At 36.8% G+C, this 15,723-nt stretch overlaps 1 protein-coding gene and 1 non-coding gene across 2 annotated transcripts in view; both read right to left on the bottom strand.

The window, feature by feature from the left end:
• Positions 1-3,901: 3,901 nt before the first annotated feature.
• Positions 3,902-15,723, bottom strand: part of LOC102669029 (uncharacterized) — a 39,190-nt gene continuing 27,368 nt past the window's right edge. The window contains exon 3 of the transcript XR_005886282.1: positions 3,902-4,183. The gene's annotated coding sequence lies outside the window, so the exon portion shown is untranslated. The remainder of the gene's footprint in view (positions 4,184-15,723) is intronic.
• Positions 14,226-14,300, bottom strand: MIR5038B (microRNA MIR5038b). The gene has a single exon (NR_048846.1). It is a non-coding gene; the product is annotated as a microRNA MIR5038b (primary transcript).

Raw genomic sequence — 15,723 nt, 5'->3', positions numbered from 1 at the left:
GAAGTTTGGTTTCTCAAACAGGCTCACTTAGCGAAAATGTGCGCTTAACCGATGTTTCAAATTCAAAATCAGATTTTTTTTTAACAGAGAAACTCAGCTTAGCGCAAGGGTACGTCTGCTTAGCGAGGTCTGCAGATTAGCAAAGCTGCAACTCTCGCTAAGCCTGGCTTTGGCCAGCTTAGCTAAAATGATGCATCTTAAGTATAGAGGAGCATGCGCTTAGCTGAGATGTACTCGCTTAGCGCTCACATTGCCACAATGAATCTCGCTTAGCTGCCATGACTGGCGCTTAGCGTCATGGACCTCAATTATGACCGTAAGGAATTGCGCTTGGCGATAATAGGAATAGCAGAATTTAAAACTGGGTTGCCTCCCAGGAAGCACTTATTTAACATCATTAGCTTGACGCTTTTACCTCACTGGGTGATCTTATGTTTTGGTTCCTACCTTCAGAACCTCTTGACCTCCTTCCATTACCTGTAAGCAAACATTGTGTTCTGGAGAAGTCTTGTCTTCAACAAACAAATCAAAATCAATTTTCTAATCTTCAAAACCTAGCTCCAGCTTCCTCTTCCCCATATCAACTATGCAGCTTGCGGTCAACATGAATAGCCTTCCCAATATTACAGGGATGTCAGTATCTTCAGAGATATCCATTACCACAAAGTCTGCCGGGAAGATAAAATGTTTTACTCTGACCAAAACATCTTCAATTACTCCATATGGCTTGGTAATGGAGCGGTCAACTAATTGTAAAGTCATTCAAGTGGGCATTATTTCCAACTCTCCCAATCTTTTGCACATGGAGAGTGGCATCAAATTGATACTGGTTCCCAGGTCAATAAGAGCTTTTACCACATTGACTTCTCCAATTGAACAAGGAATCGTTACACTCCCAGGATCTTTATGCTTGGGTGGAAGGATCTTCTGGATCACAACACTACAATTTCCTTCCACTATGATGTTTTCCTGATGAATGTATTTGTGCTTCTTTGTTAACATATCTTTCAAAAATTTAGAGTAGAGTGGCATCTACAACAAAGCTTCTCCAAAGGGCATGGTTATTTCCAGTTTCCTGAAAATATCTAAAAATCTCGCCAGATGACGATCTTTTTGTTTCTTGGAAGGTACCACAAGATACGATACTTCCACAACTTCATCCACAGCTTTTTCACTCCTACTCTTCTTTGCAATCATATTATTTTTTTCTTCTTTTACATTTTTTTCATTTTCTATTTCTTTTTCTTTTTCTTTTTCTTGGTCCTTCAATTCTTTATTCTTGACAATTATTTGTTCCTCTTTTTCTTGATTACTTTTCCCTCTCACCTCATTTTTCTTGTCATCAGTACTTTTCTTGTCAGTAGTTTTCTTCTTATGCACAACACTATCATCATCCTTAACTTCCACAAACCTTTTACTCCTTGTCATCACAGTTTTGCATTCCTCCTTGGGATTCTGTTCCTTATTTTCCACAAAACTATTGGATGACTTGTCAGCTATCTGCTTGGCCAATTGTCCCACCTGGACTTCAAGGTTCTTCAATGCTAACTCAGTGCTTTTATGATTTGACATTGTTACCTACATAAACTGAGTCAAGGTCTCCTCCACTGTCCTTGTTGATTATATGGACCCTGCTGGAAGCCTGAAAATCCTCCTTGAGTATACCATTGTCGCTATTGATTTCCCATATAATGAATTTCTTGAGTGTTTTCTTCAGTGGGAGTACATTGGCCTGTTTCATGAGCCTTACCACAGATGGTACAACCGGTAACCTGCAAAACAGAAGAGTGTGTAGGTTGGCCCATAGACAACTTAGTTGGCAACTTACCAAGTGTTTGGGTTAAAATTTCCAGTTGCTTAGAAAGCAACTTTTTCTGTGCCAATAACGGGTCATGTGATGATAGCTCTATCAAGCTTTTCTTCGTGGGTTGATGGGTTCTGTCTCGTAGAATGGCATGATCACTGGCTGGCATATTCTCAATTAGCTCTATTGCTTCTTCCGGGGTCTTCAATTTTATCTTTCCCCCTGCAGAAGCATCTAATAATTGCTTGGTTTATGGTCTTAGCCCATCTATAAACATATTCAATTGGATTGGCTCAGAAAATCCATGATTGGGAGTTTTTCTTAACAAGCCTCTGAATCTCTCCAATGCTTCACTCAGAGATTCATCAGGAAACTAATGAAATGAAGAGATTGCGGCTTTCCCTTCTGCAGTCTTGGACTTTGGGAAGTATTTCTTTAGGAACTTTTCATCAACTTCTTCCCAGGTTTTCAGACTGTTACCCTTAAATGAGTGAAGCCACCTTTTGACCTTTCCTGCCAATGAGAATGAGAATAAGTTGAGTCTAATAGCTTCATCTGGCACACCAGCAATCTTAACAGTGTTACATATTTCAATGAACGTTGCCAAGTGTGCATAGGGGTCTTCATTAGGTAATCCTTGAAATAAGTTCCCCTGTATTAAATGAATTAAGGAATGTGGATAGTTGATGATGTTAGCTTGCACTTCAGGACGTGCAATGCTGGTAAAAATTTGTGGTACTGAACTACTTGAATAATCCTCAAGGGTAATCCTATGGTCATGCTCTTCTGCCATGGTAATGGCTTCAAGTAATTGAGTGGCAGATTCCCTTGATGATGGCGAATCAGGTGATAATAAGTCAGAGAAATGAGTCTCCTCCTCAAGAATGGATGCAACTATTCTGTCTTGAAAAAGTTCCCTTCCCCTCGCGGTCGTGTTCCTTCGCAACGTAGCTTCAATTTCTAAGTCCAGAGGAACTAAATTGCCTGTGGGAGATCTATGCATATATAATACTAACAGAACAGCGGTTATCCAGGTAAACAGAAAAAGACAAATAGAATTTATGAACGAATATTCACAATAACAAATAAAGAATAGACACCTAAAAATGAGCTAACATCCCAAATAAAAAGAAGTTCCCCGGCAACGGCGCCAAAAACTTGTTCGGGCTTCCGGCAAGTGCACCGGACCGCACAAGTAGTATAAAATGGTAAGAACCGAGTATCGAACACTCAGGGAACTTGTGTTATTTGGTAAGCTATTTCAGCAAATAGGCGTCTATTGTGTAAAAGTAAGTGTGAATATGAACAAATGTATAAACTATCTGTGCAAAAAGAAAGAAAATCACGTGAGAGAAATGATGTGTAAAAACAAGTAGAGAACACGTTGGTTTTCCTAATAGGTGCCTGATGCTAAAAAGATATTCTCTATCTAACAATACTCATGTGTTCTATGGTGTCTCCTGAAATACTAAACCCTGACTCCTCATGATAGCCTAGCCTAATCCAGATCAAGCATCATTTGTAGATTCCTCTTGTAAGATTTAACTCAACCAGGACCGCAATAAGACACACATACTCAGCTAACTCATCGCACCCCGATTCCTTGTGAAAGCATGACAACTCAGCCCTGCACTATCAAGCACTTTCGAGTCAGACCAGTTTCCACTATTGAATGACCCTAACAAAGCATGCATCTACGTGATCAAGGTAAAGGCATACTGGAATGAAAAGCAGATAGCACAGAGAACACACGAAACATCATTAAATAGATAGACATATATTTACATCAGGTACCTACAGGGAAGATCCAACAGAGGATTTAGCTTTCCATACTAGGAAGCCTTCTTAACAACAAAGAGAAGAACAAGATGAAATATTGCAAAACTACAAGTGGTGAGGATGTCTCCTTCACCTTTAGGATCTCACAATCACTCACAAACTCATCTCAAGCTCTCAAATCAGCTCTTGCTTCGAGCTCTGGTCTCTGCAGATCTTCACACAACAAAATCTCTCAAAACTCTCTGGAACTTGGACCTTTCTCTCTCTAGAAACCGTAGACATGCAAAGCTCTAAATCCCAGTCTAAAATCCTTTCACAAAATCTGATTCCAGGCTTAAATAGGTGGTATTGTTCGTGCCCGTGCGCTTAGCGCATGTATGGACCGCTTAGCGCACGTTAGTGATTTTTGGCTTAGCACGCCTTTCTCGCTTAGCGGATGAATTGAAGTGGTGCACTTAGCAAACCTGTACACTTCATTTTCTTTTGGATTCTTCCTCGTGCTTAGCCCAGGAATGTTGAGCTTAGCGGATGCTCGCTAAGCCAGTAGATTGGCTTAGCGAGAAGGTGAAAACAGCCTTTTCCAAAGCTTACCTAATTAACCTGAAATTGAGAGAAAATGATTATTAAACACACAAAATGGAAATACAATGTATTTATTACCTATACTTAACAGAAAATACTTATAACATTACAAAATAACCATAAATTGGGAGAGTTTGATACAATTTATACAAGTTTTATACACAAATGTTAGTCGTTTTCACCGACTAACAACCAACCGAGCATCTTGTGATGTGAGTTCCAGCAGACTTCTCTTTGCTGGAATGTGGGCTCTATCTCTCAAAATAGCAATGTCACTTGCAGTCATATTTTTAATGAGTTCCATGGCTTCTTCGGGGGTCTTCAACTTTATTGCCCCCCGTAGCAGAAGCGTCTAATAGCTGCTTGGACTGCGGCCTTAACCCATCTATAAAAATGTTGAGATGAATTGGTTCTGAGAATCTGTGAGTGGGTGTCTTTCTCAATAGACCATGAAATCTTTCTAAGGCCTCACTCAGGGATTCATATGGAAATTGGTGAAAAGAAGAGATGGCGGCTTTGCCTTCAGCAGTCTTAGACTCAAGGAAATATTTCTTAAAAAAAATTTCAACAACTTCATCCCAGGTCTTAAGACTGTTGTCTTTGAACGAGTGAAGCCACCTTTTAGCTTCTCCAGACAATGAGAACGAAAACAAGCCCAATCAAATTGCATCTTCAGGCACACCAGCCAATCAAATAGTGTTGCATATTTCAATGTATGTGGCTAGGTGTGCATATGGGTCTTCATTTGGCAACCCGTGAAACAAATTAGTTTGAATTAACTAAATCAATGATGGAGGGTATGTAATGGTCTGGGCTTGAACCTCCGGTTGTGCAATGCTAGTGAAAAATTGTGGTACACTTGAACTTTAGTAGTCTTCAAGGGTCACTCTCCTTGGCTACTCAGCCATGATAGTGTCTCCTCTAACTCCTGTATGAGATTGCCCTTGAGTAGGAAAACTAGAAGATGCCTTAGAAGATCAAGTTCTTCTCTTGGAGTTGATTCTGCTTCTATGTCCAGCAAAAAATTTCTATTTCTTTCTGCAATTCTTCTCCTGCAAGTAGTGTTAATCTCCAAATCTATGGGAATTAAATCACCTGCAGTAGATCTCCTTTGCATACAAAACAAGCAGAACAACAATTATCTAATTCCAAAGAACAAAAAATCTGCAGTAACTAAATATGCACAAAAAGAATAAATGAATCAAAGAAAAGATGAATCAATGCCTTAAAACTGAACTAAACTCTTCTAATGAACCAAGTTCCCCGGCAACAGCGCCAAAAATACTTGTTCGCTTCCCCACACAGTTCCTTTTTCTTAAATTTATGAACACTTATATCCAATGGGAAGTGATATACCGACAAGCGCATCGGATCGTCAAGTATTTTAAATTAAAACGGAATGTTCCGAGTATCAAACACAGGGAACTTGTTTATTTAGCAAAGTTTTGTTCAATAATCAGGCATTTTGTAAACAAAAATTAATAATTGTAAATTGAAGTAAAAATATGATGTATCCTAATTAGAAAAACAATAAACACAAGTAATTAAAAGTGACAGCAGTGGCTTAAAAGCATTGGGTCTTTCTAATAAACGAGTTGATGTATATAAAGATGTTTCTCTAATTAAAAATGTTTTTGTGATCTATGTCGAAGACTCAAGTACTAAACACCGATGTCTCATGAGTTTAGCCTAATTGTAATTAAACTTCATTCACTGATGTCTCTTGTTGAACTTAGAAAAATCATAACAACATTATAATCACAGCATAATAAAAAACTAAATTACCGCACTCTGTGTCCAGATATACGGTAACTTAATCCTGCCCTATCAAGTTCTAAGGAAACAATACATCTTTCAATGCTAAAGTTCCTAACAACACACACCAATGGGTGATCAGACCAGAAGCATGCAACAATCAACCATCGATCGAAGCAATCAACACATAAAACACACTTAATTAGATATGAAAAGTGTTTACATCAACTGTTCATTAGAAATCTCGAACTAGAGATTTAGCAAGCCATAACAAAGAGACCTAAATTACAAATCAGACAGAAAATGAAGAGCAATTGTTGCTTACATAGGAAGGGGGATCCCTCCTCCTCTTCTTGGCACCTCAGAATCACTCAAACACTCTCAAATCACTCTTAAATGGCTCATTGTTGTTGCTTCCTGCTTTGAGTGTGTGCCAATGTTGTCTGTGTAAAAATGTAATAATTTTGTTCTCCTTGTTGTTACCCTAATTCTAACAATTCTAGCTATAATAGGCTCTGAATTCACACCGTCGCGCTTAGCCCGAGTAAGTGGATTTGGGCTTAGCGCCAATCCTGCGCTGAGCCTGGCAAGAGATGAATAACTTTCTTAGCGAGCTGATCTCGCACTTAGTGTGCTGTCGTGATTCAGATGCTCTACTAGATTCCTTCTTCACGCTAAGCACGCTAAAGCCATGCTTAGTGATGGATGCGCAAGAATATTGACCTTTTCTTCCATATGTTTGTCTCAGATGATGTCTTCTTTTGGGTCTTCCCAAAGATAGTAATGATGTCTTTCACCCGATCATAAACTTCACTTCCAGTTAATGGTTGCGGCGCACTTTCATTCTCTTGACTTCCATTAAAAGCTTTCTTCAATCATCGATACGAGTGATAAGGTTTCAGAAATCTTTGGATGAATTTGGTGTTTGTCTCATATACAGGACATGCATAATGTCCTTTCACACTATATCTACTTAAATTTCCATATGCGAGAAAGTCATTAATAGTACAAAACACCATTGAACGTAACCTGAATGTCTGTTGCAGATTGGCATCCCACACATCAACTCCATCTTCCCACAATTTTGTCAAGTCTTCAATCAACGAACTAAGATACACATCAATATCATTGCCAGGCTACCTTGGACCCGCTATCATCAGACAAAGCATAATGTATTTTCGCTTGATGCACAACCAAGGAGGGAGATTGTAAATCATCATCAAAACATGCCATGAACTGTGGTTTGTGCTTAAGTTACCAAAAGGATTCATTCCATTCGAAGCAAGACCAAGCCTTAGGTTTCTGGGTTCCTCCCCAAAATGTGGATGCAAACAATCAATTGTCCTCCATTACAGAGAATCAGCTGAATGTCGGGGAAAACCATCAGTTTTTTTGCCATCTGCATACCATGTAAGGTTTTTTTGCATCATTTTGATTAGCAAACAATCACTTAAACCTTGGTATTATTGGAAGATATGAGCACACCTTCGCTGGATGACTGTTGTTCGTGGTCGCATCATGAATGCAGTTGTCATCCTTTACTTTGTATCGTGATACCCCACATGTGGGGCACTTACATAGTTTTGCAAACTAATTTCTGTACAATATGCAATCATTAGGGAAAGCATGAATTTTTTGGTACTCCATTCCCACAGGACATAAAATCTTCTTTGCCTCATAGTGATTCTTCGGCAATGTGTTGTTTTCAGGAAGCATCTTCTTCAATAGCACAAGCAATTCAGTGAAGCTTTTGTCACTCTACCCAAATCTTGCCTTCAAGTTCACCAAAGCAAACACCGTTGACAAACTTGTAAAATTTGTGCATCCCTCATACAATGGATTTCTCGAATCACTTTCTAATATCTCATACAAAGGTGCATGTGCTTGCTGAAAATAGTCTTGTCCAAGATCGCAAATCATGTATTCTATATGATCTTCGATGTCTTCATGAACAGGCTTGGTGGGACAAACTGTTGGTGTGTCTAGCAATTTCCCATGCCATATCCATTTTGTGTAGTTGGGAATGATCCCATCACATATAAGATGTGATCTTATCTCATATATTGAGTGGTGTCGCAATGTGCCCTTCGCGGGCGAGCGAGGGCGAGGCTCACGGGTGCGCTTTCCAAAGGAGGAAAGATGCGCGGAGTCGCCACCAACGTTTATTTGTGGAAAACGTCAGAAAAACCGAAGGAAGCCGGTCAAAAATAAAAAATTCTAAGTTCGGGAGTTGTATTTACGTTTGAGGAAGGTATTAGCACCTCTTACGTTTGTCTCAAAGGACAACAGCCTATTTTTTAGAATTGTGGAATTGTGTTATCTTAACTTTTATTTCTTTTTATTTTTTGAGGTCGACAAAAGCGGGGCTTTTGCTCCTACGTACCCTCTTTTGGAGAGGAAATCAGACCTACGTAGTTCTTTCTTATGCGTGAATCAAGTGATTCTTTTTACTTGAAAAGTGATCATTTTAAGGCGTTGGACCTTAAAAATGATCCATTTTACTTGGTAAGAAAACTGAAATGATAAACTTTCAAAACCCTATTTTTGTGGACGAGCTTGACTAGGCGAGTTGATTTTAGCCTTAGTTTCACTTTAGTTATTAGTCAATTCAATTAAGAATGAGAAATCCCAAAGAGAAAACGTCCGATTGATTTTTCGCTTTTATTTTACTAAAAGACATTTTTTGGATTATTATATTATTATTTTACCTCTTTTTTGATTTCCAACGTGGTTACGGCACGACCGAACGATTGGAATTCATTTTAACCGAAATTAACGGATGATACAATTCAAACGATCGGTGGAAATTTATTGGTTTGAGGTACTTACCCGTTGAAGACTGAAGAAAACGAAGAACGAACGATGAATCTTGAAGAACGATCGAGAATTGAAAAGCTTGGTTTGAGGTACTTACCCATTGAAAAGCTTGTCACCAAATTTTGTTCTATATATATATATATATATATATATATATATATATTAAGCTACAAATGATGATTGAATACTTATCGTTACTAGTTTATACCACTGCGCATAAATTAGCATATAAGAACTGTTTTAAAATAATCAGTAATCTTTGAATGTGATTCTTCGAAATGCTTGTAGTTTAAACAACTTTGTGTTATATGGAACTCATGGTATGAAAATTTTCTAAAATGGAAGTTTTTAAAATATCGACTGATGGTGCTAATTTGGCTATTGTAAATTTATGAGGTAATTAGCTTTTCTGGGGATTATTTTCTCAATATACGAAAACAATTTTAGAATGTGATGCAGTGACATTTTTGTAATCAAGATCACTATATTTTATTTTTATGACACACATTCTAAAACGGTTATAAAAAAACCGCCTTAGAATGTGACACAGTGGCATTTCCGTAATTATTGAAAACTTAAACAAAGACGGGTTTTAAGAAATAACCACATTCATATTGTGCCGCATCCCACTTAACTCTAGCTTCGTATAACGCCACACCCCACTCTTCTCCTCCAAACCCTCCCCTCCAAACTTTCTCAAGCACTCATCCAAACTTTCTCCTCAAGACCCTAGCCTCGTATCACGCCGCAAAAGAGAAGGCTGCGACCTGTGCGTATTGTGTCGTACCATGGATCCTCCAAGGAAGAAGAAAAAAGGACGATACGGCGTCACAGAGCTGAAAACCATAGGGAACCAGCTTCTCCTCACCTTCGTTTCCCCTTCTTCCCCTCCTCACCACGTCCTCGAATCCCTCTTCTCGCACCACTCCTTCTTCCTCCCTCTCCTCCCCAAGCTCCCTTCGTCCTCCGCCTTCGCTGCTCCCTCTGTCGTCGACGACCAATCCGAGTTCATTTACCTCTCGTGGCTCCATTCCAAGTTCGACGAGTTCCTCAAGTCCCTCCTTGACGTCCTCACTACGCCACAAGGAGATGAGACGCTCAAGGAACTCGTGTTGGACATGCTCATGGAGTTCGTAAAGGTCGCCAATGGCGGCACCTTCCACTCTTCTCTGTACCAGAAGCTTCTTCATAGTATTGTACATTATGCCAATTTTGTTGATAATTCTCATTGTCATTTTTTCGATTTGATTTGGTTGATTTTGGATTGATGCTATCATGTTTACTCTACTAGTCCCCCTACGTTTTTGGTGGATTTACTGACGTCGAAGTATTTGAAGTATATCGATGTCCGGTATGGATATTATGCTTGCTACCTTTGTTTTTTTAATCATCAAGTTTTTAATGTGACTCTTAAGTTTTTTGGTATTATCACGGTTTATGGCATATACTGTATTGTTTTACTATCAGCCCCTTTTTTGGAAGGCTGAATTTATGCAGTAAGCTCCTCGTCTTCAAGGAGGTAGGTACTTTCCACTCATCATTTTACTCTCAATTTCCACCTTCATTTAATAAAATTTTATTATATGATTTTGCAGATTGACCTGCCTGATAAAGATTATGCTAAGCTGTTGCTAAAATATCCTTGGCTTCTATCTATAAGTATTCAAGAGAACTATACGAAGCTCCTTGCCTTTTCATATTCTATCAAGGTTCTGTCATGGTTGCAAGTGTCCATTTCATTTTGGATGCATATGTAACTGGAGTTATCTCGCTAAAAGAAAACTAAGGAGATTAATTTGAATTTTTAGTTTTTTCATGAAAACATATTCTATTGTGAAATTGAACAGACTTGTCTATACCTTGAAATAGAAAGAACTAAGCTCATTGTTGTGTACAGATTGTTCTGTTGTTTGGAAATATGGGTTTTGATAAAGAAACCATTGGAACAATACTTGCTCGCTGCCCTGAAATTTTTGCTGCCAGCATTAATAAAACTTTACAAAGGAAGATTGAGTTGTTAATTTTTTTACCGGGTGTTTCTAAAACTTTCCTTCCTGGGGATATCAGAAAGTATCCAGAATTACGTGTTTCTGACACTGACAAAACTTTGCTACAAAGGTATTCTTCTGACTCATCTTTTTTATATTTTGTTTACCATTGCTCCAGTATCATATTTGTTTACTCTTTCCCAATCAATGGCTCAATTGAATATTTTGTTTACTCTAGTATTATAAAATGATTCTCCATGCTTTAGATTTTTTAATGATATAACCATGGTATCGTTCAGTGCAAGTTTCAGTTTTCTTTTATCATTGAATATGAAAAATAAAACAAAATAATGATTTCCTGATTTCTTGAATTGCATCACGAGTCATGACCACTGCATAATTGTTACATCACATCAACCAACAACCAAGTAGAGTCAGTGCTTTTCTTATCTCCAAACCTTTTGCAAACTAGTATGTGATGATCTTATGTTCTCTGAAAATACTGTCTATTAAACAATTGCTGCAATATCAATGTCGTCATCTCAGGATATTTTGAAGACTAATCCTGTTATTTCAATACAGGGAATAAGTCATAATTAAGTTTTGCTAGTTGCTTCAGTTTTGTGTTTGGCGGCCTCATATATGCTTTAGAAAGTGTCCTTTTCTTTTCAAATGAGAGATTTGTTGGATTTATCTATCATTGTTGATTCGGTTAGGTAATTAACTTGTTCAAAGTTGGTTCTAGCACATGTCTAAATGATTAGGTTAAGCTTAATTATATGGTATGGTTTTTTATTTTGTCAAAATGATTAAACATAGTTTGTGTTTGCTCAAGTGCAGAGCGCTCAATATTTCTCTTTCAATCATTCTTGATGAGTATGCTTTAACCAAGTAGTTAAGCTCAAATTAGCATATGCTTACTTAATTTAAGCCTTACACAATTTTTGTTTATGCTAAGTAGTTAAGCCAATTTTTGTTTACAAAGTAGTTAAGCTCTCTGCCCTGTTATATTTTTCTAATTGTTTCAACTTCAGGACAATGTCTTTATCATTTCCAATCCCAAGTCAAAGTATCCAGTTCTTCAATTAGACTTGAGGTTTACTTACTGTTCCTATCTCCTAGTAATCTCACTTATTGTGTTCATTTCTTGCAGGTTGAGACAGTTGCTCAATTTGGTGTCATTTTTTTGCTCTTTGCATTGGGCTTAGAGCTTTCAACAACAAAGGTTGCTTGCATACTAATTTATTTCTTTTATCTTAAACTTGCGTATTTTTTGCTCAGTCATATATAATGTATATCTTTCTTTCATGCTTGCAGCTTCGAGTTGTTCAGGCAGTGGCTATTCTTGGAGGCCTACTCCAAATTTTCTTATCTATGTGCTTGTGTGGAATAACAGCTTCAATATGCCTTTTACTTCTACAAATAGTTTACAAAAAATTTAATTCGTATGTTTGCTAGTTTGCAGCCATATCATTCAAAACATCTTTTATGTATATGAGATCAAACTAGATAAAAATAATTGATGGGAAGGAACTTAAATTTAGTTAAATTTAGTTTTCCTTTCAATTTCATCATGTTATGCCTCATAATAATTATAAATAACATTGAAAGAGAAGTCTTTTCTCATTGTAATTAGAATGTAATTCAAATATTTTATCAAGAAATAAGAGATTGCATAGGAAAAATATATATATCTTTTCCATGAAATTTCTATTAAAGCCTTTCCTTGAATCAATGCTGCTAATAGGCAAGCTCTAGTCTGCAGCATCTATTCTTTGTCTTATGACTAGATCACCTCAACATTGTTTTTTGATTAAAATAGAATTGGCTTACCTAACCGATTTTGGTTTCTCACGATTTTGTCACTAGTACGAAAACCTTCTAGCCTAGTCTAATATTCTGTATATAAAAGGGAAATAACACTTTTGAAATGGTAACCTAGTATTATTCTTCATGCAAGTTGATCTGAGAGGCTACCTAGCATGTTAGTTAGAGAATTATGTTTAATAATTAGACTCTGGTCATTCCTATATTAATCCTCTCTGGTGATGTGGTTACATGTTAGGTCACGCAAGATGGTAAATACTGTTTGGTTTTAGTTTTTGGGGCCAAGGCTCTGCAGTTGTCAGGTTTTGAACAAAGACAGGTATTCAGCTTTCTTTCCTGGAGCATATATTTTTAATTATATAAATTTTATTTTATTTCATTTTTTTCTCATGTTCATGAAGATAATGGGACTCTTTGGATCTTGGAGAGAACAAAAGTGCTAGAAACTAGATAACTCTTGCAAACTTTTGCTTGTAGTTTTTTTGGTAGTGAGGGGAGTGGAGTTTAAAAAAATTCAGAGAAGGGAAAATCAGAAAAGAAAAGAATCAAAGGACAGTAATACCAAAACCTAAATCTCATTTTACCTTGTATTTTTAACCCAAAAAAATCCAATTCACAATCCTTGTGCTAAAAAAAGGTTCAGATGATATAAATTGTCAGTTCAAAGCTTAAGCATTCCACTCTAACCAAAGCACCAAATGCCTACAAATAGAAAATTTCTTCAAAGTCCTACCCCAATTTTCTTTTCACTGCAAGTGTTTCAAAGAGTTTGATTAGACATTTAGTCTTATAAAACTAGGTAATGTAGAGTTCTATGACTATTAAGGGTGTTTATAACCTATACAATCCAATTAACTCAGCCTGAAACAAACTAATTTGACATGTTTGGTTTTAGAAATTAGACTCAGAATGTTCAGAGCTGGTTTAGGTTTTATTTCAGTTGTCTCGTTGTCCAATATCATCTAAATCTTTTTTTTTTTAAGAATTCTATATTAATGATAAGACTCCTAGACTTCATGGATAACATTTTGTATATATTGATAATATTTATTTCATAATATTATATATATATATATATATATATATATATATATATTATAAAAATACATTCCTTATTCTTACTTCTTTTAGTGTGGTTGAATTAAGATATATATCAAAAACTAATCCCCAATTAAATTTTAAATCTCTTCTTGGATTAATAAGTTACCCTTTATATAGATTACTCAAAAGACAATTCAAGGAAAACTTTTTTAAAGCAAAAGATAAATGACAATAAATAAAAGAGGCTTAAGGGAAGAGAGATTGAAAACTCAGTTTTTATACTGGTTCGGTCACGCCCTGTGCCTACGTCCAGTCCCCAAACAACTTGCTTGAGAGTTCCACTATCTTGTAAGATATTTTTTACAAAGTTTGAACCATACAGGGACAACCCTTCCCTTGTGTACAAAATTCCTTACAACTCAAGAGACCCTCTGTCTCTTAACCAATCTCTTTGAATAAGAAGAGGAAAAGAAGAATTCTCTCTTTCAGAGAAAGATATTACAATTGAAGATCACTCATGATTCTCTCTTTCATCATTTATCTTGAATTTCTTGGAGTCTTGGATCAAACATAAGAAACGCGTTTCTTTGGCATCATCGAAACTTCATAACATATTTGCTTCTACAAATTCTCTTGAGAATTTGGGCTCTGTCCATCTGAATTATTGGAATTAATAATTAGACATGGACAGAGGCCAAATTCTCAAGAAAATTTAGAGAAGTTCAACCTAAGACAGTTCTGAAATTTGGGAAAAATGGATGCCCAAAAAACAATGTGAGTTCTGAAACTACTGTTGCCAAGCACAGGAGTTACCTACAAAAAGGTAGAGGGGTTACTCCAAAGGTTCCAACTGAAGGGAAACTCATTGATAACAATAATGCACAGGGTCATAATTTCAAGCATAAGATTGGAGAAGGTGCCAAATCAGAGGCAAGAACAGCTAGTATGAAAGGGGGGGTGCGGGAGAAAAGAGAAAGAAAGCTAACCACATTGAATTAGTTTTGCAAGAATGAGGACGTTTAGAAAATTGGAGAAGGTGCAGAATCATTCATGCGTTATTTAATTACCATTCATGCTCTTTCTTGATTAAAAAGAAAAGAAAAAAACCACAAGAAAAGCAAATAGTAATCATCATCATCATATATTCACATCATTTCTCTTCCTATAATTCATTTGTCACATCTACCACTTTCTCCCTCTCTTCTTGTGTTCTTCCAATCAATATCTCACTCCCATCAACCCATATACCCCTAAAAATAAGCATTTTTCTAAAACAAACTAAAAGAAAAAAAAAGATTCTAAAGAACTATCGTAAAAGAGAAAGAAAGCTAACCACATTGAATCACTTTTGCAAGAATGAGGACGCTGAAAAATTGGAGAAGGTGCAGAATCAGAGGCAAGAACATCTAGTATGAAGGGGGGGGGGGGGGGGGGGGGTGCAGGAGAAAAGAGAAAGAAAGCTAACAACATTGAATTAATTTTGCAAGAATGAGGACGCGGAAAAAATTGGAGAAGGTGCAAAAAAGGCAAGAACGGCGGCTATGAAGGAATGCATGCAGAATTGGAATTTTTATAGGTGCAAGGTACACCATGCATGGTATGAATTGCATGTGAGCACAAATTACAAGTGGCCCTCCCGATGATGCCATGCATTATTGGGCCTCTGAGACACTTGAGACAAAACTATTTAGAGCTCGGAGTGGTTAAATTCTTTTTTTTTTTTTTTTCTGTTGTTGTGGATTTTGTATAAGTAGGTTTGTGACTTAAAAGATAATTGGCAATAATCCTTGAGCTGTCTATTACAATTGTAGGGCCAATGTATTTGCGTGTGAGTCTTTGCTCAGGCAGTCCTGACTCATTGCTTTATGCCCTACCTTTTCCTCTGTCCCCTTCAAAGTATTGACTAATTTAGAAAAGGAAAAAAAAAAAACATAATACTCTAATATGAACCAGTGTGGAATGTTTTAACTAAATATACAGTGATTCTTGATTCAATGATGAGTATATCTGAAATTAATGCCGTAAGGGATGGTATTTCCAAATTGTAAACTCAAAATTGTTTCCCATGCAGTATAAAATGGTGTTTTTGGAATTTATGTCTGATTCATGGAGAAGGCTCATATTTAACTT

This window comes from Glycine max, chromosome 9 (assembly GCF_000004515.6).
Source record: "Glycine max cultivar Williams 82 chromosome 9, Glycine_max_v4.0, whole genome shotgun sequence".
Taxonomy (NCBI): Eukaryota; Viridiplantae; Streptophyta; class Magnoliopsida; order Fabales; family Fabaceae; genus Glycine; species Glycine max.
Note: the sequence above shows the minus strand (reverse complement) of the source record. Positions and strands in the feature narration are given on the sequence as shown.